The following is a 26,724-nucleotide window of genomic DNA, read 5'->3' as shown; positions in this document are numbered from 1 at the left end:
ATGATGAAAAGGACATCTTTTTGTGTGTTTGTTTTAGTCCTAGAAGGTGTTGTAAGTCTTCATAGAACTGGTCAACTTCAGCTTCTTCAGCATCAGTGATTAGGGCATAGGCTTGGATTACTGTGATATTGAAGTGGTTTGCCTTGAAAATGAACAGAAATCATTCTGTTGTTTTTGAGCTTGCACCTAAGTACTGCATTTCAGACTCTCTTGTTGACTATGAGTGGCTACTCCATTTCTTCTAAGGGATTCTTGCCCACAGTAGTAGATATAGTGGTCATCTGAATTAAATTCACCCATTCCTGTCCATTTTAGTTCACTGATTACTAAGATATCTATGTTCAATCTTGCCATCTCCTACTTGACTATGTCCAATTTACCTTGATTCATGGACTTAACATTCCAGGTTCCTGTGCAGTATTGTTTTTTACAGCATTGGACTTTACTTTCATCACCAAACACAGCCACAACTGAGCATCATTTCCACTTTGGCCCAGTTGCTTCAATCTTTCTGGAGCTATTAATAATTGCTCTCTACTCTTCCTCAGTAGCATATTGGCCACTTCCTGACCTGGTGGGATGGTCTTCTGGTGTAATATCTTTTTGCTTTTTCATACTGTTCATAGGACTCTCCTGGAAAGAATACTGGAATAGGTTGCCATTTCCTCCTCAGGTGGACCACATTTTGTCAGAACTCTTCCCTATGACCCATCCATACTGAGTAGCCCTGCATGGCATGGCTCATAGCTTCATTGAGTTATGCAAGCCCCTTTGCCAAGGCAAGGCCATGATCCAAGGATTAAGACTGCTTTTTTGAGATGTCAGCTGATTACAGCAACTCAAAATGGAAGGAGACTGTCAACTTCACTGTCACTCAGCCAATGGTGTTAACAACACTCAATAATGTCTCTTCGTAGAACTCAGCATTGAAAAAAGTGTTCCATGAGCATAGTTTGGCAACATGTATCTTGCACCTTATGAGGGAGTGAAAAGTTGAACTTAGGTACCATTTGCTGCAAAGCAGAGACAGTTCTTCGGGCTCCATCATAGCTGGAATAAAATGTCCCTCAAGACTATTCCCTTCAATTTATTTTAAGTCCTTGCTCACCAAGCAGATTCGTGAATTGTATCTCTCAACAATTTTGATATCAGGAAAAGGGAGTACTTTACATAAGACAGTACTCAAACATCCTATTTATGGAAAAGTGATTACCTCTATTGGAGGACAAGATGCTGAAGTATAAAACTGGCTGACAACAGTGAGAATGGAAATATAAAGATTGCATGACAATTCCTTAGAGCTCTGAGAGGTCAAGAGTTTAAGCTTAGGGCCTGAAAATATGATAATGCCATTAACAGACGTAAAATATTCAAAAGGACAGGTGTGAGGTGGGGGTGGGTAGCAGAATTGGAAATGATAACATTGGCATATACTAAATGTGCGGGGCCTTTGAGATATCCAGGTGAAGATGGCCAAGTTGGGAGCCTGGAAATCAGGTCTGGAGTTCAAGTGGAAAATTGGAACCAGAGATACACATTTAGAAGTCATTCACGTAAGCCTGAAATGAAATTACTAAGAGAGAGAAAGCAGAACAAGAATTTTGAGCATGAGATTTTGAGGCCATATCTACATTTAGGAAATAAAGAAAAGGAAGATGAGCCAGTAAAGGCAACACAAGAGACTGTCAAAGAAGTAAAAGGAGAACCAAGAACATAGAAGGCAAGGAAAGAAAGTGAGAACTGAAGGCTGAGGAAAGTGAAAAAGTTTGGAGTAGGTCCTCTAAATAAAACTGTGGGGATTCACCTAGTGATAAAAAAGAGGTAGATAATAAAGAAAGCTTCCAGCTTTGTTATCATTATTTAGTTGCTAAGTTGTGTCCAACTCTTTGCCACCCCCACGGACTGTAGCCCTCCAGGCAGCTTCCAGCTATTCAGCACCTATTAAGCAGCAGGCACTGTGACAAGAACTTTGCCTGGATCATTGTTTTTATCATGGTAGAATCTACACAACATAATATTTACCATCTCAACTATTCTTAAGTGTACAGTTCAGCAGCATTAAACATGTTCATTTTGTTGTGTAACCATTATCACCATCCACCGCCATAACTCTTTTCATCTTGCAAAACTGAAACTCTAAATCTATTAAATATTAACTCACCATTCCCCCCTCCCCTCAGCTCCTAGCAACCATTATTACACTTTCTGTACTTATGATTTTGACTAAGTATCACATAGTTATGGAATCATACAATATTTGTCTTTTTGTGACTGGTCATTTCACTTAGCATAGTGTCCCCAAGATTCATCCTGATTGTAGTATGTCATAGACTTGCCTTCCTTTTTAAGGCTCAATAATATTCCATCATATGCATATACCACTGTAAGGTCATAGAAAATATATATATTGGTCTCTGCCCCTAGCTCCTGGCACAGGGCCCCAGAAAACCTTGCAAACTCCTAAGTGATAAGAGCACAAGGAACATCTTGTGTTCTAATATTTGGTTTTTGACCCTGGTCCCTGACTCAAGACTCCTAAACCCCCTGGAATTTCCTAGGTGGTAGGAGCATCATTTGTTCTGATGAGCAGTAACTCTGGGTGAGCTCCTGGATGGAGGCTGGTCACCAGAAATACTTCATCATGATTAGAAGCTTGGAACTTTCAGCCCCAACTCCACTTCTCTAGAGAGGGGAGAAAGGCTGGAAATAGAGTTAATAATTGATTATGCCTACGTGATGAAACTTTCATAAAAATCCCAGTGTGTGTGTGCTAAGCTGCTCAGTCATGTCCAACTCTGTGCTGCCCTATGGACCATAGCCCACCAGGCTCCTCTGTCTATGGTATTCTTCAGGCAAAAATACTGGAGTGGATTGCCATGCCCTCCTCTGGGAGATCTTCCAGACCCAGGGATCAAACCCGTATCTCTTAACGTCTCCTGCATTGGGAGGCAGGCTCATTACCACTAGCACCACCTAGGAAGCCCCAAAATCCCAATAATAGGTGGTAAAGAGAGCTTCCAGGTTGGTGAACACTTCCATGTACCAGGAGGATGATGAACCCAAATTCTGCAGCGACAGAAGCTCCTGTACTTGTGACCCTCCCAGAATTTGCCCTATGGGTATCTCTTCATCTGGTTGTTCTGTGCCTTTTATCATATCCCTTAATAAAGTGGTAAACATAATTGTTTCCCTGAATTCTCTGAGCCGTTAAAGCAAATTATTAATAAAACTTCAGGAGGGGGTCAAGGGATCCTTCAGTCTGTAGCCATGTTGGATAGAAGTTGTGGGTAGCCCAGGGATCTACTACTTGGCAATTGGCATCTGAAGTGGGGGTGGGGGCAGTTTCTTGGGACTGAGTACTTAACCTGTGGGGTCTGACTCTATCTCCAGGTAGATAGTGTCAGAATTGAGTGAAATTATAAGATACCCAACTGAGGCATCAGAGAAGTGCTTAGTGGGGAAATCACCCTACCACCACATCAGGTGTCAAAAGTATTATGAACTAGTAGAAGTGTGAGAGTAAAGGAGAGGCTACTAGGTTTTTCCTCTTTACAACCACATTTTGCTTGTCCATTCATCCACTGAAGGACACTTGGTTTGCCTCCATGATTTAGCTGTTGTGAATAATGTTGCTGTGAGCATGCGTGCACAAATAACTCTTTGAGACACTGCTTTCAATTATTTTGGGTATATACCCAAACGTGGCATTGCTGGATCATATGGCAATTTTATTTTTAATTTTTTTTGAGGAGCTGCCATACTGTATTCTACAGCAGTTGTACCATTTTACATTTCTTCCAACAGTGCCCAAGGGTCCGAATTTCTTCACATTTTCACCAACACCTGTTATTTTCTGGATTTGTTTTTTTTTTTTTTTAATTTTATTTTATTAGTTGGAGGCCAATTACTTCACAACATTTCAGTGGGTTTTGTCATACATTGACACGAATCAGCCATAGAGTTACACGTATTCCCCATCCCAATCCCCCCTCCCACCTCCCTCTCCACCCGACTCCTCTGGGTCCTCCCAGTGCACCAGGCCCAAGCACTATAGTAGCCATCCTAATGGGTGAGAAGTAGTATCTCCTTGTAGTTTTGATTTGCATTTCCCTAATGATTAGTGATGTTGAGCATCTTTTATGTTTATTGCCATTTGTATTTTTCTTTGGAGAAATGTCTATTCAGATTCTTTGCCCATTTTTGAATCGGGTTGCTTGTTTTCTTTATTGTTGAGTCTTTGAAGTTCTCTTTATATTCTAAATATCAGATATATGATTTTCAAATATTTTCTCCCATTATGTGGGTTGCCTTTTTATTCTGTGGATAGTATCTTTTGATGCACTAATTTTAAATTTTTCATTGAAGCCCAATTTGTCTATTTCTTCCTATTGTTACCCATGCCTTTGATGTCATATCCAAGAAATCATTACCAAATCCAATGTTGAGAAGTTTCTGTCTCATGTCTTCTAAGAGTTTTATTGTTTTAGGTCTTGCTTAGGTCCCTGATCCATTTTGAGTTTATTGTTCTTTGCCTATTATTATTACTATTATTATTACCATGCCACGTGGCATGTGGAATCTTAGTTCTCCAACCAGGGATTGACCTCAAGCCCTCTGCAGTGGAAGTGCAAAGTCTTAATTACTGGACCAGGGGGGAAGTCCCTGCCTATATTATTTGAATTTTCTCAACAACTTTTGATGGTAGATAGTATTGGTATTCCTATTTCACAGAAGAAGAAACAAATTTTCAATGATGAGGACCTTGTCCAAGGTCATAGTGATGGTAAGAGGAGTCAGGATTCAAACCCATGTTTGTATGATTCTACAGCTCAGGTTCTTGCCATATATCATACAGTCAAGGCTTGGCCAAGATTAGCAGGAAATAAGAAAATTAGCCAGTGCCTGACTTTTACTTGAGAGTTGGAGGTGTGCAGTTTCCCCAAAGCCTGGGATTGGCCAGAGGACCTCAGAGTTCAATTCTGGTGTGACTGAACATAAGCTTAGTTGGAAAGTGAGCATAACCAAGAGAGTGGGATGGTGATGGGTGTGGGGGCAGGGGAAGGCAAGGCGGAGAGAGCTTTGAAGCATAGAAAGAACTTAAAGGCCTAGATGCGGTCAGATCAAATGTAGAAAGCTTTGGGAAAGATGGGAGTTTCAGAGTTCGCACTGAAATCTTAGGAGATGTAGCACTCCCCAAAGCTAGCCACACTTACTCTCTCCCTTCTAGATCTTTGCACATGATGTTTATTCCTACCTCCAATACTGCTTACAACCTGCATACCCACCCCAGTCACACACACACCCTGACTTAACCTGGTTAAGTCCTACTCACCCTTTGGGCTCAGCTTAGATGACCCCCATCTGAATAAGATGCCCCTTGTCTGCGGTCCCACAACACTCCATGCTTATTCTGTGCCAGGCACTGTGTTAAGCCACTGGGAAACAGAGGTGAACAACAACAAAAACCTCTGATGTCTAGTTCCCTGATAGTCTGGTGAATGAGACAGAAATGTAAATCATAGTGGTGTGGATACAAGGCATTGAGGTGACAGCTGTCCCAGGGAAGAGATCCTCAAGTTGGGCTTTTGCAGGCTGAAGAGATAAGAGGCAGCATTGAAGGTGAGGTTACTGAGGTCATCTTCCTGGATGGACCCATGGCTTTTGCACTGCACCGCTCAATATCTTAGGCGTGCCTCCACCAGGAGCCCCAACCTTTAGACCTAGCCCCACCCTGCAGCTTCCATCACTGCTCTTGGTCCAGAGTTAGGGTCACCAGATTTAACAAAAAACACAGGTTGGGGATTCTCTGACGGTCCAGTGGTTAGAATTCCTCACTTTCAGTGCCAAGTGTATGGGTTCGTTTCCTGGCGAGGAGACTAAGATCTCAGAAGCTGTGAGGTGTGGCCAAAAACAAACAAAAACACAAGTTATCCAGTTAACTTTGTATTTCCTGAGCAACAAATATTTTATAGTATAAGGACTCCCCAAGTATACACATGGGGCATCCTTATACTACAAAATTTTTGTCATTTATCGGCAGTTCAAATTTAACTGGGCATCCTGTATTTTGTCTGGCAACCCTACTAAGAGTAAATGTTCAACAGCTGTTTATTGGAGTAAGGGAATGATAGAGGAAAGAAGAAAAGAAGCAAGGCAGGGAAGAAAGGAGCCAGTTCATCCCCTGATGGAGTGTGCGCAGGAAGTGTTGCAGGCTTGAGGAAACCGCTAGATTTGTCAAGGCCTAGAAACCACAGAAAATCTGGATTTAATATAACTTCTCATTATTTTCTTTCTTCTTCCCTTTTCCTCCAGTTTTATTTAAATAGAATTGATATATAACACTGTCTAAGTTGAAGGTGTACAACATAATAATGTGATATATGTGGTTATTGGGACATGGTCACCACGGTAAAAAAAAAAATTAACATCCATCAACTCACGTAGTTACAATTCTTTTTTCTGGTGGTGAGAACTTTTCAGTTCTACCCTCTTAGCAATGTTCAAATATACAAAACCGCATTGTTGGCTATAGTCATCACATTGTACAATACATCCCCAGCACTGTTTCAGTTCTATATAGTATAAGGTAAACAGTTGTTTCCTCTTTTTTTGTTAAAAAGTCTGCCCTCATGTGGTAGGAAAAAAGTATTAGGCCAGAAGCCTTAAATCTGGTCTTTCAGCTCATTGGGACAACAGGCACCACAGAGGCATGTAATCTGAAAAGGAGGATGTGTGTGTGTTTGTTTGTTTATGCAGGTGAGGGACAGGAGAGGAATGAACAAAAGATGAATAGGCTTTATGTCTCAGATACCAGGAGAGTATTGTTAAAATAGCTTTTTAAAATGATTTGAAACGCATTTGTAACTCTGTGCAAACCAACATAATCTGTTTCCAAGCTATTTGGGTGTGAAAATACGTTAAGAGACTGCCTAAAATTCATGCAGTAGAATATTTCAATCGAGACACGCTTTCTAGATGGTAAAGTACTATTTCAATGTTGTCAGTTAAAAAAACCACCATGCGGGGAGTTCCCTGATGGCCTGGTGGTTAGGATTCAGTGCTCTCCCTGCCATGGCCAGAGTTCAATCCTTGGTCAGGGAACTGAGATCCCACAAGCCACGTGGCATGGCCAAATTGATTAAAAAATTTAAAACCCACCATGGTGACCTTGGATGTGAGGAAAGCCTGGTTTGCACGACTTTCCTGATCATTAACCTTCCTGGTCCTCTTCCCCAATGCACGGTTCTCCAACTGTGAGAACAAAAACGGATGAGGTTGCCATCATCCAAAGTGATTCCAGTATCTAAGTGGGCACCGCCCAAACACCAGGCTCATGATTCCTCCAGGGTCTCACTCACAACCTCACACACATGCCCATGTATATAACTTTGGCTTTGCCATCTCTGGGTACACCTCCTCTTCTGACATGTCCAACTCCAAAATCTCACTCTCAGACTGGACCATGACTTTCTGTTCTCCCCACTTTCCCGCCTTCCCACTGAGACTATTCTTTTCACTTCCAGCAGACTTTCAGAACCGTGACCCACCCCTCTTTTCCCTGCCTATCCACCCTCTCCCGACTTCACATCCTTCCCTCACCCTGAGGCCTCACGTGACCACTTGAACTGCATTTCGCCAGCACCTGAACTCCTTGGCCTCTGTCTGTGGGCCTGGCCCCCAACTCTGCCTCAGTCTGATCATCAGTCAGCATCCCCCACCCCTTCCAAGAGGATGACCACAGCTGAAGCAAGTGGCACAGCGGGAGAGACAGGGACCAGACCACATTTAAGAGAGCCCAGTTCAGCTCAGGCCCCAGAGCTTTCCTTTGGCTTTCACCTGTCCTGCATCAGCTACCTCTCTTTGTCATCCTTCAGCTCTTCCCAACCTCCTATGCCTCTGAGTATCTCTGCTTCCTCATGGACAAGCTGGAGTGATCATATCTATCCTGCGGGCTGTTGTGAAGAATGACATGTATGCACATAAATGGCCTGGCACACTGCAGGTCATTCATATACATAGCTCATTTATTGCCACTTTTCTGGCACCCGACACCATCTGCATTTCCCTCACTCTAAACAAACCACCTTATCTCACAGGGAAAAGAGAAGGCATAAGGTATGGGGAAGATGGGGAGCTGTCGTGAATCTACAAACTTGACTGGCACCCACCTGCACTAACTTGCATCTAGTCTTCGAGAAAGAGGGGCCACTCCTCTTTACCCAAGCTGGTCCCTCCCTTGAATCAGATACTCCCTCAATCCACCCCTTTTCTCACCTGTATCATCCCCCTTTCCTGCCCCACTGCCTCAGGATATACACATGCCCAGATCTCCCCCATCTTAAAAACTTTTCTTTCTCTCTTGGCTCTAAATCACATCTGTCTTTCCTTTCACAGTCAAGCTTCTTCAGAGAGTGGTCTGGGCTCATTGTCTCCACTTTCTCACGTCCCGCTGATTTCCCTCCCCACACCCCCACCCAGTGCAAATTTCTTTCTGCTCTCAGGTCTCCAGCCTGGTCCTCCACTGTGGACTGCTAAGTCACTTCAGTCGTGTCCGACCCTGTGCAACCCCATAGATGGCAGCCCACCAGGCTCCCCTGTCCCTGGGATTTTCAAGGCAAGAACACTAGAGTGGGTTGCCATTTCCTTCTCCAATGTGTGAAAGTGCAAAGCGAAGTCGCTCAGATGTGTCCGACTCGTAGCAACCCGATGGACTGCAGCCTACCAGGTTCCTCCGTCCATGGGATTTTCCAGGCAAGAGTACTGGAGTGGGATGCCATTGCCTTCTTCCCACTGTGGACTACAGAGCCCTTATTACTGCTGGGGCTAAGGGCCCTTTAAGAGAAAACCCACATGCTTACAAGAAACATCCATTTCTTTGCACATCTATCTACACTGGGACTAGCTCTCCTGATCCTAACCCCTCTGCTGAGTTCAAAAGTGCCCTCTATCACTTCTCAGCTATGTGATCTGGCTTCAGTTACTTGACCTCATTAGTAAAATGAGATTAATAATGGTGTCAACCTTAATAGGTTGTAGTGAGGATGAAATGAGATAATCCAAATGAAGTGCTTAGTGCATGGCCTGGCACCGACATGGCAAACACTCACTCTGTTTTATACTGTGTTGGTCAGTCTTCCTGGGGCTGGATTCTGGCTCTCCTGCTTCCTGCTGGTGTGTCTAATGGCAAGTTACTTGACGTCTCAGAGCCTCAGTTCTCTCTGGACATTCACTAAGTGGACATGTCTAACCCTTCGAACGGTGCTCCAAAAGGATGAAATATTCGTGCGAGTGCTCTCTCCTCAGCAAGGCACGGGATGCGTCTGTGAGCCTGTCAGAGCACAGTCATCTGGGTCTCATTCCCGATTTCCCTTGCCGTATACCAGATACATGTATACATGCTCCTTGAGGCCAGCCAGGAAGTGGGAACAACATTAGGACACCAAACGTCGCCTGGTGCTGCCCAGTGTCAAAGAGCTCCAGGGGCAGCTCTTAGTGCGGGGATGAAAGCTGGCTCAGTGAGCTCGAGCTGTGTGATTTCTTACAGCTGTACATTGCTACGTGACACCCCCTGAGGTTCAAGTGGCCCCTGCTAGACTGTCAGCATCCTGTTCTTTCTTATCTTGAAACTGTCTTTGAGGCCCTAAACAAGGATCTGCTGTTATCATTTTTAAATAGGTGGAAAAAAAACTTTATTAACCCTTAACAGTCTTTTCCCCTCCAGCAAGTGTGAAGCCAGCGGCCTTTCGAATGTCTCCAACCGGCACTCCGCACTGCCCAACAATCCTACTCATTCCCTCAGGTCAGCTTGTGTTTTCATTTTCCCCGAAGATGTTCTCAAACTGTCCTCATTCTTCTTAAATCTCCCCCACTTGCTATCTCCTCAGCACTCCCCACTCCACAGCTGCCTCTCAAGGGTTGACCTACTTCACAGAGTAAATTGAAGCTATCAGAGGCAAAACCATCACACAGTGTTGATGAATCTGTCAGGATGTTCTGTCCTCCCCTTTCTATCCCTTTCTGGCAGCATTTGATAGAGTCATTCCCTCTCCTTGAGACACTTTCATTCCTTGGTTTCTAGATACTACAATCCCTTGCTTCCCTTTTTCCCTTAGTGGCAGCTCTTCTTCACCCTCCATTGCTGGTTTCTCATCATCAAGTCAACTTTTAATATTTGAGAGCACCACAGCTCTGTCCTTGGACCTCTTCTGTTGTCATCTACTTTACTTCCTTGATGAATGCATAGTTTCATGACTATCTATACATTGATGATACCAAGTTTATATCTTTAGTCTAGACCTCTCTCCTGAATTCCAGACCCATATTCTGCTGCCCACTAGATATCCCCACAGATTGGATGCCTTAAACGACAGACATTTACTTTTTCACAGTTCTGGAGGCCGGAAGTCCAAGAGAAAGTTGTTGTCATGTTCGGTGTCTGGTGAGACTGCTTCCTGGTTTGTATATAACCACCTTCTTGCTGTGACCTCACATAGTTTTTCTTTAAAAAAAAGATTTATTTATTTTTGGCAGCTCTGGGTCTTTGTTGCTACACACTGGCTTTCTCTAGTTGTGGCAAGTGGGGGTTACTCTCTAGCTGCAGTGCACAGACTTCTCATTGCAGTGGCTTCTTTTGTTGCAGAGCATGGTCTCTAGGCTCCCAGGCTTCAATAGTTGTGGCTCCCAGGCTCTAGAACTCAGGCTCAGTAGTTGTGGAGCATGGGCTTCGTTGCTCCTTGGCACATGGACTCTTCCAGGACCAGAGATCAAACCCATGTCCCCTGCATTGAGAGGTAGATTATTAACCATTAGACCACCAGGAAAGCCCAAGTTTTTCTTCTGTGTGCTCATGGAGAGAAAGAGAATTCTCTGGTGCATCTTTCTCTTTTACAAGGATACCAATCCTGTCGAATTTGGGCTCCCTTCTTTTGACTTCATTTAGCCTTCATTACCTCCCTAAAGGCCCTATATTCACATACTACCACACTGGGGATTAGGGTTTTAACATATGATTTGGGAGGGACACATTTCAGTCCATAATAGATGTCTTATAGACATCTCAACCTTAATGTATCCAAAATGGAACTTCTGATCTGGGTAAATCCAAATGTTTGGTTCCTGAAACCGATACAATGCAGAGTTCCTTCCTTAGGAAGAAGAACTTAAAAATACTTCTTAACATATTGCTAGAGCCAGAGCAAATGAGAGAGCTAAGCTTCACTAGCTTTACAGTTAACCTACCTCTGCTCCTTGTGTTCATTCCTGCACCACTCCTGCTCCACCACATGTGTCTGATAGTCCTGCCTCTCCTAACCAATGGCAACTCCAACCTTCAAGCTTATCAGGCCTCAACCTGTCCAGTCATCACTGACTCTCCTTTTTCTCCAACCCTACATCTAGTATGTCAGAAAATCTTTCTGCTTCTACTCTAATTATATTCAGAAACTGACTACTTCTTACCATTTCCACCACTAGCACTGTGTACTAACTCCCATGATCAACTCTTGCTTGGTATATTACAGCTGCTTGTAACTGGTGCATTGCTCCCACTGTTGATCTCAAACGTCTATTCTCAATATACTGAGAGTTTAAAAAATGTAAACCAAATCATGTCAGTTCAAAACTCTTTAATTTTTTCATTCAACAAACATAATCAATGTATCCTTCAAGGCCATGAGACACAGCACTGAACAAAACAGATAAAAATTCCTACCTTCACGGAACTTACATTCTAGTAATGACTTCCCTGCTCACTCAGAATATCTGAAGTCCTTATTATGATAGATTTCTTTATTTATTAGCTTATTGTGTCTCCTGCTGCATGCGTGCGTGCTAAGTCGCTTCAGTCATGTCTGTCTCTTTGTGACCCGGTGGACTGTAGCCTGCCTGACTTCTCTGTTCATGGGATCCCAGGCAAGAACACTGGAGTGTGTTGCCATGTCCTCCTCCAGGGAATCTTCCCAACCCAGGGATCAAACCCACATCTCTCGTGTCTCCTGCATTGGCAAGCAGGTTCTTTACCACTAGCACCACCTAGGAAGCCCATGTCTCCTACTACTAGAAAGTAAATTGCATGAAGTCAGAAATTTGTTGGTCTGTATCCTTAGTGCCTGGAACATGTTATATACTTAATGAATATTTGCTGAATGAATGAACTTCCCCAAACCAAATTGATACATCTGTCTATATCTGTATTTTTTCTGATTCTCATTCTCTCCTGTAACAGTGAAAAAGATATTCTCCCTTTTATCTACGGTACAGTGAACCTCAAACTTGAGTGCATATCAGAATTCCCTGGAAGGCTTGTTAAAATACAGAACTCTAAACTACAACTTGTTAAAATACAGCCCTACCTCAAGTTTCTGATTCAGTTAGTCTGAAATGAGGTGCAAGAATCTGCCTTTCTAAGCAGCTCCAAGTGATAGTGGTCAAGGGACCACACCTGAGAACCACTGACCTCACCTCTCCTACTTTCTCAGGAAACTTACACTCTCAACTATCTTTTCCTTCTAAATATATGCAATGGCTTCCTTTCCACTAAATCCTTCCATTTCCTTACAAGTCCTACTGTTACTATCTTCCCAATCATAAGCCAAATTTCTTAAAAGTGTTATCTATACCAAAAGTCTCCATTTTTCACCCTCTACTCACTTCTCCGCTCAACTAATCAACCCTCCTTACCCATAACTCTATAAAACCATCTCTCATTAGGATCACAAATGATCTACATTACTTCAAGTCTACAGGACATGCTTTTTGTTATCATCTTCCACACATTCAGCACTGGAAACTCTTTCCTTCTTTTAGCAGTCTCTTCATTTGAGCTCTTTCTCTTGGCCTCCATGAAACTATAGTCTCATTGTTTTCTCTGGCCGATCCCTCTCAAGTTCATCTTCTTCTATCAAACAATTAGATATTGAAGATCCAAAAGATTTGGTCTTATGCTCTCTTCTTTTTTTAATCTGCATTCTTCTAAGGAGATCTCATGAATGACCAAGGAATTCAGTTTCCAGATCCCAATGTTGCCCAAAATTATATCTCTAGCCATGTATTTTAGACATTGCTAGCTCTATTCTTCCATAAATGACTAGCTACTTAACTTATCTGCTTATTGGTCTCTTAGGCATCTCATAATTTTAACATGACCAAATTGGAATTCTTAATTATCCTCCCAACCCAAACTCTTCCTCTTAGCCTTCCCTTACTCAGTACTGGTACCATCATCAGCCTACATGCCCAAGCCAAAAATCATTCTTGACTTTTCATGTACCCATGCAGCAACCTAGTCACTGAATTCTACCCTTCTCCCCACTAAATTTCTTTCAAACCCATCAAATTCTCTCTCTCTCTCTCAGTGCAGGTGAGCATTGTCTCTCACTTGGACTAGAGTTGTAGACTGCTAGCTGACCTCATTTCTTCTAATCTTGTCCTACTCTCCACCCTCCAGCAAGTAGCTACAGTCATCTATCCAAACAGAAATCTAATCAGGTCTTTCTGCTCATCAGCTTTCCACATTGCACCTTACACCCAGGAGAAAGTTAAAGACAGGGCTCCATAAACATGTGTAAAAAGCCCAGTGAGCTTGGGGGCATTACATATACATCAAGGCCTTTGTAATCTATCTCCAGCTGATCTCGTCTCCTCACTGCCTCCTATGAACCCTCACTCTAACCATTTTAGTCTACCTGCAATTCTAAGAATGCTATATGTCCTTACCCATGACACTCTCTTCCAAGAAACCCTTGATTTCTTCATCCACTTGACTTACTACTGCCTATTTTAGATAGCAAGTTTAAGTGTCATTTTCTAATATTTTCTTCACTTTCACCATCCTAGCTGCCTTTGTGCTTCCAGATATTTTCATGCCTTCCCTATCATGTCACATACTAGTCTATATTTTAATCATTCTGTTTATTTTCTGTTCCTTTCATGAAACCATGAGAGTTCTGTAAGGTAAGGACAACTTTGATTTATTTATCTCTGTCACCGATATTTAGCCCAGTACCTGATGCATACTAGGCATCAATAAATGTCTATTGAATAAGTTATTAATACATAAACTTATGAACAAATAAGAAAAGCTATGACAAACCTAGACAGCATATTAAAAAGCAGAGACATTACTTTGCCGACAAAGGTCCATCTAGTCAAAGCTATGGTTTTTTCAATAGTCACGTATGGGTGTGAGAGTTGGACCGTAAAGAAAACTGAGCACCAAAGAATTGATGCTTTTGAACTGTGGTGTTGGAGAAGCCTCTTGAGAGTCCCTTGGACTGCAATGAGATTCAACCAGTCCATCCTAAAGGAAATCAGTCCTGAATATTCATTGGAAGGACTGATGTTGAAACTGAATACTTTGGATGCTTGATGCAAAGAACTGACTCATTGGAAAAGACCCTGATGCTGGGAAAGATGAGGGCAGGAGGAGATGGGGATGACAGAGGATGAGATGGTTGGATGGCATCACCGACTTGATGAACATGAGTTTGAGCAAGCTCCAGGAATTGGTGATGGACAGGGAAGCCTGGCATGCTCCAGTCCATGGGGTTGCAGAGTCAGACACGGCTGAGCGACTGAACTGAACTCAACTGATAAACAAATAGTGACCTTGGAAAAGCACATTCAAGAGTAAATTTTTTTCCAAAAGGCTAAAAAACAACTGAAGGGGGAGTAAATGGAGAAGATGAGTATAAACCATGAAAAAATGGGGGTGGTGGGGAAGGAAGAAAGGAAGGCTGAGAGAAGATGTTACAGAGATCGCTAGTTCCCTAACCAATATTCATTGTCCCCTGTAAAAGACTGGCTTCCACTGGGCACATGATCATCTAAATTGGAATAAAGTCTATATTTCCTGACTTTCTTGAAACTCTACATGGCCAGTGGGATATAAGCGGAAATGTTGTGTGGTAGAATTTTGCGTATTTCCTTGAAAAGATCATTGATGTGTGCCCCTTGCCTCTTCCTACCCCGTCCTCCTTCTTACTGCTTGGAATATTGATACAATGGTTGGTACCTCCTCTTGGTCCCTGAGGAAGAGAGCCACACTCTGGGAATGGCAGAGCAGAAAGCTGGAAGAAACTCGAGTCCCAGATAACTATACAATCGTCACATCAGCCTTGGATTGCCCTCCTCACACCCTTCACATGAGCAAGAAACTTCAATTTTGTTTAAGCCATTGTTCGGTCAGGTTTTTCTGTTACTCACAGCCCAGTCTAATCCTAAGAAATATAAAATGTGGCTTTCTTTAGGATGGGAGAGATAAGATAATGTTTATAGCTAGAGAAAGGAGTCAGTAGAAAGGGAGATAGCAGACCCAGTTGACAGACAAGGTTAATGAGGGCATGGAAGGGATGGAGACCTGGGACACAGAGGCAGGGATGGGCTCTAGTTAGGAACAGACACTTCTCATTCTGTGAGCCCTAAGGAAGGGGACAAGAACTAACATTGGCTGAACACATTCTAGATACTAAGTGCTTTATAAATATATCTAACCTAATCACTGTAACACCTCAAGGTCAGTATTGTAAAGAGTACAAGTTTTAAGTTGTGCTCAGCTGTGCACAAGAAAGGACTTTAGAGAACTCCCCGGTGGTCCGGTGGTTAAGATGCCGCACTTCCACTGCAAGGGGCACAGGTTCAATTCCTCAGTTCCCTGGGAACTAAGATCCTGCAAGTTGCACAGCATAGCCAAAAAATAAGTAACTTTATTATTATTTCAATGAGTTCAGTCTCTATCTCAAGTTATAATCCTATTTCAGTTCTGTCTATATTGTTTGTGATAACAATAGCAACAGGTTGAAAGCAAACAAAATGTCCAGCATAAGGGATTCATCAAATAAATTATAGTCCATTTCCACAGTGGAACAGCCTACGACTGCTAAAAAGAATTAGGTAGCTCTCTTTGGATTGATGTGGAATGAACACCAAAACATATTACAAAGTGAAAAAACATGTTGAAGAACATTGGGTATAGCATGCTATAAATGTATGTAAAAAAGGAGAAGCCAAATCAAAGAATATACATGCATATTTGTACGTGTGCATCTATCTCTAAAAAGAATACACAAGAAACTAGTGTATATGCCTTGAGAAAGAATGGGGAGCTGAGAAGGAGACTTGCATATTCTTTGGGGATTCCCTGGTAGCTCAGCCTGCAATGCAGGAGATCTCGGTTCAATTCTTGGGTTGGGAAGATCCGCTGGAGAAGGGATAGGCAATGCTTATTGAATTGAAGATGATCTACAATCTACATATTTTGCCTTAAAAAATATCACTTAAATAAATAAAACTTCATCAGTTGAGGATTTTTCCTTCATCCTCCTTCTTCCTGGGCTGGCATCTCAGTTCTAGCAGGCTTGAACAGCCCAGAGGCTGCATTGAAAAACTGAAAATGTTAGTCACTCAGTCGTGTCTGACTGTTTGTGAACCCATGGCCTGTAGTCCACCAGGGTCCTTTGTCCATAGAATTTTCCAGGCAAGAGTACTGCATTTGGGTTGCTATTCCCTTCTTCTCCAGAAGATCTTCCCCACCCAAGGATCGAACCCAGATCTCTTGCATTGCAGGCAGATTCTTTACCATCTGAGTCACCAAGGAAGCCCAGTGACTGCAGTAAGAAGCAGCTATTCAGCTTTGATACACTTAGATCGGAGGTGGATTCAGGTTGATGGGGCCCTATTTACACAATTTGGAGAGCCTTTTTTTCTTTTTTGGCCATGCTATATGGCATGCAGGGTCTTAGTTACCTGACCAGGGATCAAACCCATACCGCCTGTTTTGGAAGCATGGAGTGAGTCTTAACCACTGGACAGCCAGGGAAATCCCTGGAGAGTTTTTTTTAAAGAATTGTGAATAAACATTAAGTACAGGCCTTGGAATTTGTCTGTGCAAATAAGGGGCCCTGAAGTTGAAACTTCAATGGCTTCAGGGTATATCAGCCTCTGATGCTGACTGCATTATTCCACTGGATCTGGGCTAATGTCCCTCCTCCACATTGAGCCACTGAGATAAGCCCAGGCTCATCTTATTCCCAGCCTAACAGTCATGCCCTGAATGCATACAGTTGTGACTGGCAGCCTTCTTCCACACTTGATCTTAGCCAAAAGGCCGAGAAGCGATGGTAGCCTTCTTCCAATCTGCCAGTTTCCTCTATTTCTCAGATAACTTCAGTGCCTTCTTAGAGGTTACAGGAAAATTCAGCTGTTTTTTTTTGCAGGAAGGGAGACCCCCTTCCAGGGCCCGAGAGTGGACTCTTGTCTAACATTCAGAAATGAATTGTCCGAGGAGACACGTGTGCTGACAAAGCAAGAGACTTTATTGAGAAGGGGCACCTGGGTGAGGGAACCCAGGGGAACTGCTCTGCCACATGCCTCACAGTCTCAGGTTTTATTGTAATGGGCTTAGGTTCTGGGTTGTCTCTGGTCAGTCATCATGCTTGTGCCCACATTTGGTCTGACTCAGGGTCCTTCCTGGTGGTGCGTACATCTTGCAGCCAAGATGGATTCCAGTGAAAAGGATTCTGGGAGGTTGGCAGGGCAATATTATGGGCTGGCATCTCCTGCCTCCTTTTGACCCCTCCCGAATACTTCCGGTTAGTTTTATAAGACATATTATGGGCTGGAATCTCCTCCCTCTTTTTGGCCCCTCCCAAATTCTCCCAATTAATTTTTTTCCCAATTAGTTTTTGGTGGCAGCACCATGTTCCTTATTGGGACCTCCTTTTGTGAGACAACTCATACAAGTGGTTATCATCATGCCTTGTCAAGGTGGACTGTTTTGGTTACCAGTTCCCTAACATTCTCACAAGCTAGTGCTGTGAGAAAATTGGGAGTATCAGAATATGGACAGTAAAATAGCAGCATTGTGAACTCCTCTGAGATCATGAAGACATCAATCCCCACTTGGGCATGTCATGTTCTCTGGCAGTGTCCAGCCAGCCAGGTGCAGGAGCAGGGAAAGGAGAGCTATTGTACTGAGCCACAGTTGGGATTTTGTATAATGAGTATTGTATCAGGACAAGGACAAAGGAGGTAGTAGTATGGCATGACAGATGTTGAAAGGATGGACCACGGATACTAGATTCAATGGTAAAGATCAGGATTTTGGAAAAAATGATAGTGCAAAGGTAGGGTGGTGGTGGAGGTTGGAAGTAGGCAAAGTTGAAGTCAATTAACTGTGAGGTTGTAGTGCTAAGAGGTTCAGCAGTGATTTCCATGACATCACTATATCCTAGTTCTCTTTCTGTCTTCATGGTCATTCATTTACAGTCTCTTTTATTGAAACTTCTTTCTTCAACTGCCCTTTAAAATAGTCATATCTCCAGGACTCTGTCGCCATACTGGACCTCTCCACTTGGCTATCCCACAAGCCCTTCAGATCCAACACAACAGATTTGTCCAGCTCATTCTCCTCCCCACCTCCTATTTAGTCTTCTTCCAATGTATTGAGCCTTATTTTACAAACTTAATTTACATAAGAACACTCAAATTTTAGAGGTGAGAAAACTGAGGCTCTGTTTACACAACTTGCTCAGTTTCCAGGTCTGCTACAATCGTCAGGGCTGGGATTTGAGCCTAAGTCTGGCTGACTGAAAATCCCATCCTCCATTCATGAGTGCCCTTTGATAATTTTGGAATTTTGTATGCCTTACTTACAAGGCTCTGTCCTGCTCAGTGGAACCACCATTCACCATGTTACCTAAACCAGAAACCTGAGAGTTATCCTCATCTCTTCTTCCTCACTACCTCTCCCCATGCAATATAATCTACTCCATTACCAAGTCCTGCTGATTTTACCTCATAATATCTTTGAATCAATCCACCTCCTTCTATCTCCACCACCACCTCTCTAGTCCAAACCACCTGGACTGCTAACTAACTTCCGCATGTTTGTTTGAACTCCTCATTCTCCACATACAGCCAGAGATGCTGCTAGTAAAGCACAAGTCAGAGCAGGTAACTTCCATCAGTGCCTAAAAGATCAAGTCCACTTTTTATGTGACGTAAAAGATTCTCTATTATCCTCAACAACCTCAGCTCTGGCTTTGCTCTTTCTTAAACAGGGCACTCAGGGATTGAGTTAATTCAGCATCTGAAGTTTATACCACTAATGAGGTCTCTTTAAGAAAAAGAATACAAAATTAGGTAGGAGACTCTGGGGGAGGGTGGGGCAGGTTCTGCAAGTGAGGAACCCTGAAGCTTAAAATTCATTAGCATCACAGAAAATCAATTTCTAAGAAGACTCACCAGTTTGGTAAAAGCACCATGCTGCTTCATATGCTTGCTACCTTGACACATGTGTCTCCCTCTTGAAATGTTCCTTCCCCACTTTTACTTAGCAATTCGTGCTTTGCCAGTGGTGTGCTGGAACCAGATCACAGGCTCAAGAGAGCTGATTTTTAAACAATAATTTTGTGAACTGGTTGTTAAACACAGCCATTATTCAAAGTTTAATTAAATAAATTTCCAATTAAGTAAACTATATCAAAAGTAAAGGTAATAAATACTCAAAACTCATCACTTCCTAATTATTTTTCCACATTTTTTTGTTATCTGTGTTTGTGATGCTATCTCCATCCATTGCATCTATGTGGTGGAAATATTCTATAAATATGTACTACAGTACATCTCTTCCCAGCTCTGCATTCATGGACTTCACATTGATAGCTTTAAGAGGGTGGGAGTATTTACAGCACAGAAATAAGCAAATGCCACAAGTCAAGACTTGGTTTTCCCTAGAGAGCCCATTGTTAAGTATTTACCAGCACACCAATGTTATAACCCAACTCAAGGAGCACCTCTGTGCAGCCTGCCCTGATTCTCTCCTCCTTACATGCACATGTGCACACACATGCACACAAACACACACACACACACATACCAATTGATCACCATACCCCTCATACACCCCATGATAGCATTTTAACATACTCTATTTCAAGAGTTGGTTTAATTAAAGGCAGGTACTATGTTCTTCCAGTAGTCATGTATGGATGTGAGAGTTGGACCATAAAGAAGGCTGAGCACCAAAGAACTGATGCTTCTGAACTGTGGTGTTGGAAAAGACTCTTAAGAGTCCCTTGGACTGCAAGGAGATCCAACCAGTTCATCCTAAAGGAAATCAGTCCTGAATATTCATTGGAATAACTGATGCTGAAGCTGAAACTCCAATACTTTGGCCACCTGATGTGAAAAATTAACTCATTGGAAAAGACCCTGATGCTGGGAAAGATTGAAAGCAGGAGGAGAAGGGGACAACAGAGGATGAGATGGTTGGATGGCATTACTGACTCAATGGACATATGTTTGAGCAAACTCTGGGAGATGGTGAAGGACAGGGAAGCCTGACGTGCTGCAGTCCATGGGGTCGCAAAGAGTCAGACACAACTGAGCAACTGAACAAGAACAACTATGTTTTATCCATCTTTGTATCACAAATGCCTCACACAGTGCAAGGGCTCAGTAAATGCTGGTTGAGTTTCTGGATTCAGTTTCTTCTTATGTCAAATGAGAGTACCTGCTCTCCATACCACATGAAAACCTTACAAGGACAATTGAAATACTAGACATGAAAGCACTTTGAAGGAAATAGTGAAAAGTGTCATACAAGTGCAGGGTATTATTTTCACGTGTTCATATAGTTTAATGAGTTTCCATCATAAAACACCTGTTGAAACATATAATTCTAGCTTTTCCTTGTTCTCGTGAAAGATTTTCTGACATTTAACTCTTGGGCTCCCTGGGCCTCTTTGAACCTTTCTGGTGTGAGAGTTAGAAGAAATTGCTTTGTTTTTAACAAAGCTGACTATAAAGTATGCTCCTATAAAGTTGATTTTAGCAACCTACGAAGAAAATGATAAAAATCTGAGATATATTTTCATTGAGGGAAAAATCCCAGTTGACATTTAAGGACCCAAAATGATAAAAGGTATCAAAATAGATTAAGCCACTTTGCCCAAAACTCTCTTTTTTGGTATCCTATTTCATTTTTATTTGTCTTATTTAACAGGTTCAAATATCTAGTTTACTATGTGTCAGATACTATTCTAAGTGCTTTACAGATATTAACTCATTTAATTTTCATCAATCACTCCTTTTTATTTTTTAGTATTCATAATAACAACTAACATTTATTGAGTGCTTGCTATGGACCAAGAATTTGCTAAATTTTTCTGTCTTATTATTCATGAAAACTTCACATTAGCCCTCATTATCTCCACTTAATGGAAAAATGAGCTGAAACTAAGGGTGTTAAAAACTGTCCCATATTCTCATTGTATAGATAAGGATACCGGGTCACAGAGAGGTTAAGTAAATTCCGCAAGGTCACACACTTTCTTCCATTGTGGGTCATTTCTGGACCATAACCTCATGATTCTGACTTTATTCTTGCAGCCCCACAACCCACTCTTCCCTTCTTCTCCTATGTGGATATTTACCAGATAATGATCACATCATCTCCTACTATGTTGGGCAGTAATAGCAAACTATATCAGTATGCACTGTGACGTGAGTCTGGCTTTCAGCCAAGAGAGCTGAACTTGTCCTGCCACTAACCAGCTGTCACATTTGGGGAGCCCCAAAACCCAGTAGGACAGAGAAGGCTTCAGCATGGCACCAATAATGCAGCCAAGAATTGCCTACTGTAGTGGGAAGCCCCTTGAGGAAGGATGTGGCTACTCCCAGCAGAGTGCTACAGAAGGTTGCAAGTCTGGCCCCAGGGCTCTTCCCACTTGGCAGGTTTCTCACCCTTGGAGGACTTCCTTGACCACCAGACCTATTGTGCAAGAATGGAAACTGTATCCACTCCCTCACTTATGTCCTTGATCCCACACACTTTGTACTGAGTATTTGATGGTTCTAGAGCAAACCAAACACGCAACTTCGGGCCAGTGTGAGTTGATACTGTGATTAATATAATCCTAGGTCTTTGGACCACAATCAGCTTTCATGGTTTGACCTATATCAGACCTCCTGGGCAAGTTCTTCAACATCTCTGAGTCTCAAATTTTCCATTTCTAAACGTATGAGTCAGTGCTATGTTGTAGAAAGAAAAAGAGTTCTGCGTCAGACAAGCTTTTTCAACTCATTCATTCACTAAAGCAATATTTATGGAGTGTCCACTCTGTGTCAGTCACCAAGCCAGTCACTGGAGACAGAGAGATGAACAAGGCTGATATTGGGGTTGTCCCAGCCCTTACAAAGTTTGCATTCTAGTTGGGAAAATAGACAAGGGAAGAGCAAATAAACAAATAATATAAATATAAATATAAATAATATAAATTTGGATAAGTGTCACACAGTAACCACTGTGATAGAAGTAGTGTGTAGAGATGGGGGTAGGGGCAAGTTTACTTTTCACAGAATATCAAGTAAAGTTTCCCTCAAGTGGCATTTAATGCAAATCAAAACTACAATGAGGTACCAACTCACACCAGTCAGAATAGCCATCATTAGAAATTCACAAACAACAAACTCTGATGAGTGTGGAGAAAAGGGAAGCCTCCTACACTGTTGGTAGGAATGTGAACTGGTGCAGCCACTATGGAAAACAGTATGGAGATTCCTTAAAAAACTAAAAATAAAGAATTCCCTGGGGGTCCATGGTAAGAACTTTGCGCTTTCACTGCCAAGGGAGTGGATTCAATCCCTAGTTGAGGGACTAAGATCTCACAAGTCATGAGGCATGGCCAAAAAAAAAAAAAAAAACTAACTAAAAATAGAGTTGCCACATGATCCAGCAATCCCACTCCTGGGCATAAATCCAGACAAAACTATAATTTGAAAAGATATGTGCACCCCTGTGTTCATGGCAACACTATTTATAACAGCCAAGACAAGAAACAGCCTAAGTGTCCATCAACAGCTGAATGGTTAAAGATCAAGAGAATACTACTCAGCCACAAAAAGGAATGAAATAATGCCAATTGCAACAACATGGATGGACCTAGTGATTATCATACAAAGTGAAGTAAGTTGACAGAGAAAGACAAATACCATATGATATCACTTATATGTGGAATCTAAAATGAACTTATCTATGAAACAGAAACAGACTCACAAACGTAGAGAACAGATTTGTGGTTGCCAAGAGGGGTTTGGAGGAGGGATGGACTGGGAGTTCAGGATTAGTAGATGCAAACTAGTATATGTAGAATAGATAAGCAACAAAGCCCTACAATATAGCAGAGGGAATTATACTCAATAACCTGTAATGAACCATAATGTAAAAGATTATGAAAAATAATACATATATATGTATAACTGAATCACTTTGTTATACACCAGAAACTAACACAACATTGTAGATTAACTATGCTTCAATAAAATAAAATTTTAAAAATTAAATAAAAATAAAAATTGAAAAGCAAAAAAAAAAAAGGTGGCATTTAATTTTTTATTACTTTAATAGATTTGTGACCTTGGCCAAAATTACAGTAAGCTAAAAAAATACAATAGGTAACTGCTCTGAATCTCAATGGGTATAACTCCTACTTCCCAGGATTCTTGTGATGATCCAATAAGATAATATGTATAAAAAAACCAGCAAATAGTGAGCACCTATGAATGTTCATTCCTTTTCCCTTCTAGCTTGAGCAATTGATATTTTCTATCCTGAAAACTGCTTAAGATCACACAATCTGCTTTGGCATGTATTTACCTATCTAGTTCAATTGTCAGGATTTCAGTGGACAAACCAAGACACCCCAAAAATTTGCAAAAATAATATGCACTTACACTTTACGATTGAATCTAGACGCTTTCAATTTAGGGTCTCCCCATCATGAAGTCTGGATAATCCTTCCTCTAAAATAACCAGCTGTCTGAGACTTCCTTGGTGGTCCGGTGGTTGAGACTTCATGCTTCTAATGCAGGGGACTGTGCCTTCCATCCCTGGCCAGAGAACTAGGATCTTGTATGCTGTGCAGACAAAAATAAATAAATAAATAAATAATCAGCTCTCCAAGCAGTGAATTAATGTCCTGTAACTTTCCAAACTGGCTCCAGCCAGACTTCCCTATCACTGATTTAACCTTCAACAAAAAGTTAGGGGAGATATCCACTACTGGATACTTGTACTGCCCAAGGATCTGGGCTCCTTGATTTCTCTGTAGGGTGAAACAAACCTTTAATAGGGAAAGGAGGCTGTGGTTCTCACCTCTTACAGGTGAAGGTCTAGCAGAGTTTAATTTAATGCCCAAGGTCACATAGCAAATTTACTAGCAAGCTCAGACCAGAATTCAATAGTGGCTTTGCCATTATTTTCTTGCTTAGACTAGTCCTTGCCTAGGGTGATGATTAAAAAATCAATTCAGCAGAGCTAAAACCCCTACTGACTGGTTATCCCATCACAAGACACACACACATTAATTGACAGAGCGATGTTGGTTTTGTTAAGAATGATGTGATGATTTGCGGCTGACACTATCTTACAGAATCTGTACTTAGAGCTAAGATGAAGATTATTATACAATAGGCCAGTCCCCTGAAGTTCAGTTGGTAGAACCTCATTTGACCACACTTTAAAAACACAGTGCTACACACACACACACACACACACACACACCACCACCACCACCACCACCACCACCACCACCACCACCACCACCACCAAGGGTCAAACTTTTTTAAAGAAGTGCTTATTGTTAATAATGTACCTACAAGTAAAAGTTTAAACCATGTTTCAGTTACAGCCTGAAATGTGGGGAAGATCACACTGTTGGGCCAGGAAGAAAGGAGGTGAAAGTTGCTCAACCTGACAAAGCAAAAACAATGTTCTTGGTTTCTGATTTAAGATCTTTTTCTTATTCAAGAAAGAATTGCTATTTATTCAAATACTGCTTCCAATGATCAATATTAAAGAGGATAAATCTCTAACTTAAATTTTGTCTGAATCAACCATGGTATAACATAAATCAGCACCTAAAACCCTGGGGACATTATGAAGTCTTCGTCTTTAGAAAAATCACTGATGATATGCTTTTACCCTTAAACAAGTCTTCTCCAGAGGGTAATCACTATCCTGGCTCGATGCACACAGTCTAGAGGCACAGCTTTCCTGTGGGAATAATATGTCTCCTAGTTCAGTGCACCTTATATGGTAACAGTGCATGCATGCGTGCTAAGTCACTTCAGCTGTGTCCAACTTTTTGCAACCCCATGGACTGTAGCCTGCCAGGCTCCTCTGTCCATGGGATTCTCTTGGCAAGAATACCAGACTGGATTGTCATGCTCGCTTCCAGGGGATCTTCCAGAACCAGGGATCGAACCCATGTCTCTTACATCTCTTGCATTGGCAGGCAGGTTCTTTACACTAGTGCCACCTGGGAAGCCCAAAACAGGTATACTTATTTCCAATTCTTTTCAATACAGTCAGTCTCCAACCTAAAATTTAAGAGCCCTGTCAAAATTAAAATAGCGTACTTATGCATTAAGTTAAACTATGGCTGTTTTCAAATTATTCAATGCAGATAGCCATGGAGTATGCTTGAAACAAATTAGAAGCAATGGCTGTAACAGTGTTTCCCAAGTTGATGCTTTTGAGCAGCTCCTAGAAATAGCACTAGTAATATCCCGGGTTTGGTAGCCAAAGCAATTTAAGCAAATTAGAGATGCTTAAGCTTTTGTCAAATGACTGTACTAAAATCAAATTTGATACACTTTAAAAACCGATATTATAGATAGTAATTATAATTGCTTCCAACAAGTCAGTTGAAAAACCATCCCAGACCTCCAACATAGAGTGCCTAAGTAGGATTGTCCTTTAAGCACAATTTTACATAAATTACTCAAAGCAACAAAAGAACAGAAGTCACTGTAAAACAGATGCCTTTGACACTTTGCTTCTTCTAAAGCATTCAAAGTGTTCTGGTTTATAGTCAAAGTAATCTAAGGCTAGAAAAAATCTTGGAGAAAAAGAGGAATTACTGGAATATGAAAGAACCTGCACTTAACCATGAAACAATGTTATGGTTCCTAAAGTGAACTTGCTTTTCCTTTGTCTTGTTAAAAAAATATGGTGAATATAAGTCACGAGGATATTTTCTCATATGTTCCTATAGAAGACAGGCTACATAAAGCTGTTTGGGTATTTTCCAACACAATACCAGATGTTCTTAAGTGAAAATGGTGTGAAATTGGGATACATGACAAATGTTGATCTCTATGACACCACTTTCTTCTGCTTTTTCTTCGACCCTCAGCTTGGCTGCATGCTCTTTTTTCATCAGCTCTTTAAATAAATTTCTGTCCTCAGCACTTTCTGCTCTTCTCATTCCTAAGGCGTTAATGGACAAGCAGAACCAGATCTGTGTCCTCTGCTCTAGTCCTGCTGTCCCCATCTCTCCCTGGATGTCCCAAAAACCTCCTAAACTCACTTGTACAAAAGTGACCTCGTTGTCTTTCTCCATCATGTCCACCAGCCCCACATCATTTCCCACAACCTTTTACCTATTGCCACTACCTGCTGTTCCTCTGTATTTCAGCTGTGCTTGCCAAAATTTCGGGAGCCACTCCAAAGAAAATGCAAGAAGTAGGGATAAAGTATGTGGACTTTGGATCTAGGCTACTCCAGGGGCAGCCACATTCTAATTAGATAAACTATCAGCAAGATTCTCCCACTTCAGTTCAGTTCAGTCACTCAATCGTGCCTGACTCTGTGACCCCATGGACTGCAGCCCGCCAGGCTTCCTTGTTCATCACCAACTCCCAGAGCTTACTCAAACTCATGTC

General features: G+C 41.9%; 1 protein-coding gene across 1 annotated transcript in view; it reads right to left on the bottom strand.

The window, feature by feature from the left end:
- GPC3 (glypican 3) overlaps window positions 1–23,900 on the bottom strand; it is a 569,399-nt gene extending 545,499 nt beyond the window's left edge. The window contains exon 1 of the mRNA XM_065916257.1: window positions 23,731–23,900. The gene's annotated coding sequence lies outside the window, so the exon portion shown is untranslated. The remainder of the gene's footprint in view (window positions 1–23,730) is intronic.
- Between the last annotated feature and the right edge of the window lie 2,824 nt (window positions 23,901–26,724).

Source organism: Muntiacus reevesi, chromosome X (genome assembly GCF_963930625.1).
Source record: "Muntiacus reevesi chromosome X, mMunRee1.1, whole genome shotgun sequence".
NCBI classification, from domain to species: domain Eukaryota; kingdom Metazoa; phylum Chordata; class Mammalia; order Artiodactyla; family Cervidae; genus Muntiacus; species Muntiacus reevesi.
The sequence above is the reverse complement of the archived record's forward strand: the minus strand, read 5'-3'. Positions and strand labels throughout refer to the sequence as shown.